Genomic DNA, 6212 nt, shown 5'->3' with positions numbered 1-6212 from the left:
TTACTATTATCTCGAATTTAAACTAGTTTTTACTAACTCAAAATATTTTTTTATAAATTGACTATTCTAACCATTACACATGCAAAACAAATATAAAATGAAAAAGTTTAAGGTGAAATTAGTCGTCATCGATTCTGCCAATTTCAAAAGTTGTTTTTTCTTTGTTTGAAACCAAAATTCGGTTCATGAAAATATATTCGGTGTGTTTATTCCAATCTAAACAGAAGAATGCAAATTTACATTTTTATAAACCGAACTGCTTCCGAAATTGGGAGCAAAGGTAACTAATTTCCCGTTAATAGAGAAGCCGTTTTATCATTTTGTCATATATACAGTGGACTCTCTGTAAATTTAATTGTTCCAAAAAGTTAAGCGAATATTAGCTCTCATGCAACACTCTAAAAAGTTAATTTTTTCCTTAACTTTTCGGAGAGTTTAAATTTATTGGTTGCCCAAGCGTTCGTTCACACACGTATGGTTTCCTTTTTTATTTATTGTTCATTTTTCGGTTTATTGTCACCTTTCCACTGTTTTTTGTTTATTTGTTTATTTGTATAAAAAATATCAACAGGCCTACTGGCCCTACTGATACACTTAACCTAGAATCTACGTGCTAGTGCCAGGAAACGAGTTTTCAGTACCTTGCGGCTGATGTTTAAGTCGAAGCTATGTGTGAATCGATTGAAATGGCGTTGCAGACCGATGATTGTGCTAAATGTGCTATAGTTGGTTCGCCGATGCGGTACACGCAGAAATGGACCGTTGCGTAGAACACGACTTTGGGCGTATATGTTGAGGTTCGCGAGTAGACATGGGCAATCCACTCTCGAGGTCAGCATGTCGGCGACTGCCATTGCTCTGATCACGTCGCGACGAGTGTTCAACGGGTCAAGATCGATGAGTCTGCAGCGTTGTTCATAGCAGGGCAGCTGAAAGGGGTCGTTCCAGGGCAATCTTCGAAGTGCAAAACGTATGAATCGGCGCTGCACTGACTCGATTCGGTCAACTCCATTTTGGTAGTACGGACTCCACACAGGAGCACAGTACTCAAGGTTGGACCGGACAAGAGCACAGTAGAGAGCTTTGAGGCAGTAGATGTCGTTGAAGTTCTTGGCGATCCGCATGATAAATCCCAGATTCCTGCAGGCCTTATCGACAATATATGCGATGTGCTGTTTGAAGTCGAGCTTAGAGTCAAGCAGTATTCCCAAGTCCTTAACACAATTTTCGCGGCGTAGATGCACATCTGATAGAATGTAGTCGAAAACGAGAGGGTTCAATTTCCTTGAGAATGTAATTATTTCACATTTGTCGGAATTTAGCAGCATGCGGTTGTCTGTGCACCATTTTGCAAAAATCAGCAGCTGCTCTTGCAGGAACGCGGCGTCGGACGGACTATCGACTTTAGCATACAGCTTCAGATCGTCGGCAAAAGAGAGTCGCGGGCATTTAAGCAGGAAGTTGACATCGTTGAAGTAGATGAGGAAAACCAAAGGTCCGAGATGGCTACCTTGTGGAATTCCAGAACTAGCAGTGAAAGGTCTGGAGGTGAACCCGTCGATACTAACTTCTAGGTGGCGATCGGAGAGGTAGGAATTAAACCATCGTAGCAACGAGCCTCCGATTCCGAGTTTGTCCAGTTTGGCGATGGCGATTCGATGGTTCAATTTGTCGAAAGCAGCGGAAAGGTCCGTGTAAATAACGTCCGTCTGCGACCGGTCGTCGAAACTTTTTATCACGTCGGACGTAAGAGTTAGAAGATTGGTTGTCGTGGACCGCAGGGGCATAAAGCCGTGTTGATCGTCTACGACATATTGCTTAAAGAATGCAAATACAGGTGCATACACAACAAGCTCGAACAGTTTTGATATTGAGTTTAGTGCAGAGATGCCGCGATAGTTATTCACATTTCTCCTATTCCCCTTTTTATGAACAGGAAACATGTATGCCGATTTCCATATTGTTGGGAAGACACCTGTACTGATTGATAAACTGAACAGGTGGCTCATCGGAGCAGCCAAGGCGTTGATACACTGTTTCAGCAGAACAGACGGAATACCATCCGGTCCAGAAGAACGAGAGGATTTTAGCTTCGCGGCGGCTGATATGACCATCGCGTCGTCGATGGAAAGGTGAGTTAAGCAATTGCTAAGTACGGGGACGCACTGGATGGCTGCGGAAATTTCTTCTCTTGTCAATCTTTCGTCAGTAAATACGCTGGAGAATTTCCGCGCGAATAGTTGGGAAATCTGTTCTGTGTTACTGGCAGTTTCACTACCCAGGAACATTACCGAAGGAAGCCCGTTGTCCTTCCGCTGTTCGTTGACGTGCTTCCAAAAGGATTTGGGATTCCTTTTCAGTCTACGTTCGATGTTGCTCAGGTAATTCCGGAAACAGGAACGACTCAATCGTTTGTAACGCGTGTTGATCGACAAGTAGTGGTTACGGAGTGGCAACGTTCGATATTTTGAAAATTTCTTGAGAGCGGTTTTTCTCTCGGATTTCAGACGTCGTAACATAGCGTTTACCCAGGGTATCTGCTTCAGAGCGGGCATGGTTCTTTTTGGGACATGTCGATCGATAGCGTAGTTCAGGATGTTAGAGAAAGTCATTGCGGCAGAATTAACATCATCCTTGTCCAAAACTGCATCCCAACTGATGCTAGTCAGGGTTCTTTGGATTTCCCTGAAGTCCGCACGGGCGAAATCATAGTAGACGATCGGTGGTGCACTAGTCACGTCAAGACGTATTTGTTGACGGATAGTAACCAGCAAGGGTGGATGATGTGGAACGTCCTTAGCTAGAGGGGAAGGAGCCATCGCTATTTCGGGAGCCTGAACTTGCACACTAGCAAAGCATAAATCGAGAAAGCGACCGTTTTCGTTAGCAATGTTGTTAACTTGTTGCATGGTGGCAGTGCTGTAGCAGTCGAGTAACTCGTTAGCGAGTGGGGATAGAGACGACGAGCTAGAGTCAACGTACATGAAACCATTGCCTCGTCCGCGCCACTTTAACCCAGGCAGGTTGAAATCGCCCATAACTATTATCTCGTCTACTGGAGACGCCATTGAAGCTATTGCAGTAACTGAATTCATATGAGCATTCAAAACAACGGGATCGCGGATGCGATCAGGAGGCAGATACAGTGCACACAAGAATAACCTCCGGTCTGCAAGCTTTACCGTCACCCACACTTGCTCGACGGGCAGCCAGTTGTCATTTTCGACGATAGACGCTTTGAACTGGTGATGGACTGCTATCGAGACGCCACCTCCTGTGCTTTTGCGACTATTGTGTATGCTGCGGTCGCAACGGAACACCTCATAATTAGGCCCAAATATCTGCCGAGAGCACGTACGATTGTCAAGCCAGGTTTCGGTCAATACGATTATCTCGTACGGACTGTCGGAGCAGGCGAGCAGATAGTCAACAGCACTCGTGTTCATGCCACCCACATTTTGGTAGTAGCAGTGAATATGTTGGGGTTCTGTGCGGTTGTACGGTTCCTGGTTGCGAAGCGAAGGACTGGAAGCAGAGGTCGGATCACCAGTGGGGCGGGAATCAATAATTACGAACTTGCCTGGCAGGGGGTTTTGGACGCCCCGTCCGCTGCTCCCGCACGCAGGACCGGGACGGCTGCTGGTCGCTGGCTGGAATGACTCGACTGCGGCAGGGAGGTCGGGGGCGTCCATGGTGCCAACAACAGTGCATCCCGGTGTTCCGGTGTAAGTTGGTTGACTGAAACTGGCAGGAGCGTCGAGCCAGCGGAAATCAGCTGGCTGAACTTCGAGAATCGGTAAGCCGGTAGTTGAAGAACTGGAAACGTAAACTGCATCAGCAGAGAAATAGCGGTTCAGCGTGATATACTTGCCGAGGGTGGGTGTCTGGAAGCCCTGGCTCCCGCACCCGCACACAGGACCGGAACGACTGATGTACGCTGGCGGGAATGTCTCGACTGCGGCGGGGGGGTTGGGGGCTTCCATGATGCTGTACTCGATGCATTCCAGTATCGCCTGAATTTCAGCAACTAGGCGTCTGAAGTCGACGGCTCTAAAGGGGCTGGAGAGTCCAGCGCCATCGGAGTCACGGATAAGGTGTCGACAGCAGAGTTACCGGGTGGTTTAACGGCTGGAGTTGCAGGCGGAGCGGTGGGAATAGGGGGAAGCCATACCGCTGAATTCGAACGAGCGTCGTCGAATTCCCTAAAAGCGATTCCTTGTGGCCAGCAGTCGGGGGTCAAGGCCGCAGCTTTGTATTTCAAGGGAATGCCAACCTTGAAGGACACGAAATTTAGCGACTGGAGGTCAGTACCCTTTTTTACTAAGGGAACAACTCGAATGGCATCCCGAATCTGTAGGCCATCCCGAACTAGTCCCGAACTAGTTTTATACACAGTTGCATCAAAGCAGGAATTAAATTAAACTCTTGTACCGGACAGTTGCAACTATAATTCGATACGAGCACATAATTACTTCAGGATTTTTGATAAAATGCTAAAAGGGGGCAAACTCAGACTGAATTTCAATGCAAAAGAAAGCACAGAAAATATGTGCGTAGGTAAATCATCAAAATGTAGACTATAAAAGAATAAAGCATACTAGTAGGTATATCAGATTAATTTAAACTTGCTGAAAGGAACTTGTATTACTATATAAAGACCTCGTTACATATTCCCTTCCATTGCAACTTACATTAAAATGGGTATCCCACATCCGTGGATATGTTTTCGCTTTTGTCTTTATCATTTTTAGGACTGCTCAGAAAAGGTGATAATTTGGAAAAGTTAATTATCCCATTTTCCAATCAATTAACTTTTCCGAGAGTCCACTATACCTAGATCTTCACAGATTTATTTGTGATTCTTCTTGACTTAGACAAATGTTTAGGCCCACATCATGTTCATTATATGCTTGCGTAATTAATATGCGATAGTTTTTCTTACAAACAATACAAACAGCCATTTGCGTTATTAACTAATTATTGTTACCGCAATTTGCTTCCTTTTGACTTTAGATAGAGGTATTATACATTTTACTTATTATACAAAAATTTTAAACATGCAGAAGATAAGCATAAAACTACCGATAATTAATTCAACTATTTTCAAATCCCATCAAGTTTAGTCAACATTCGAGCTCAACTGTTGGTGTACAAATCACAATATTCAGCTTGACTATTTGAAAATAGATAAGCAAATATCATTTCCCACGATTACATGAAATCCTTGAAAAAGTGTTTCGTTACGACAATATATAGAAATGGAGAGTATCAAGGTGGGATGCATGGGATGTGTCTATTAAAAGTTCAAAGAAAATCATTCAACAAATGATAGCCAGAACCAAAGTTATAAGATATGAAATAAGTCTCTCTCGAGTAGAGGCACCCTCATCCAAGATTTCTGTAAAATATTGCATTGCCACTCGTCAGTATTAACCTATTGCCTATTAAAATAAGGATAATAAAGCAACAACATACTGTGTTGCCTAAAACATAGGTTCAATAATATAAAATCACTACAATCTTCTATATAATAAAACCAAGTTGGTTCGTTTGTTTGTAAGGGATAAACTCAAGAACGGCAGGACGGAATTGCATGATTCTTTTTTCAGTTGATGTGTTTTGGTTTGCGTCAGGTTTATACGCAAAAAAATATAAAAAATCTACGCGAAAAACTGAAAAATAGTAAAAAACCGATATTTTACTTTTCCCGCCATTCGTCACATAGACAATGTTTTAGACTACTATGATTATTATCGGTGCAAATCAACCGGCGTCGCATTCAATATGAATCGTCGTTGCTGGGCTAACAAACATGTTGATGAGGGTAACTTTGATTGAATGGTCAATAGTGCCTGATTTTCACAGAACATCTGTTCGTTACAACTGTGTTAGAAATACTGAATACTGAAATACTTAGAAACTTTGTTTGTTCGATTTAGTCGACGTTTTTCGGCGAAATAAGTATGAAGATTTTTAAATACCAGTTAGTTCGGACGTTTCGAGCTACTACTGGTCTTCGCTCATCATCTGCGGACAACTTTTTCGTCCATCAGGTTCTACTTGGTTTATCTTTCTCCAAGTCCAAGTAGAACCTGATGGACGAAAAAGTTGTCCGCAGATGATGAGCGAAGACCAGTAGTAGCTCGAAACGTCCGGACTAACTGGTATTTAAAAATCTTCATACTTATTTCGCCAAAAACTTACTTACTTAC

The 6212-nt window shown here is 43.4% G+C and overlaps 1 protein-coding gene across 2 annotated transcripts in view; it reads right to left on the bottom strand.

Annotated features, from left to right (window-relative positions):
* LOC128744034 (serine protease inhibitor 28Dc-like) overlaps positions 1–6212 on the bottom strand; it is a 50020-nt gene that overhangs the window by 41809 nt on the left and 1999 nt on the right. The window lies entirely within an intron of this gene.

Source organism: Sabethes cyaneus, chromosome 3 (genome assembly GCF_943734655.1).
Source record: "Sabethes cyaneus chromosome 3, idSabCyanKW18_F2, whole genome shotgun sequence".
Taxonomy (NCBI): domain Eukaryota; kingdom Metazoa; phylum Arthropoda; class Insecta; order Diptera; family Culicidae; genus Sabethes; species Sabethes cyaneus.
Note: the sequence above shows the minus strand (reverse complement) of the source record. Positions and strands in the feature narration are given on the sequence as shown.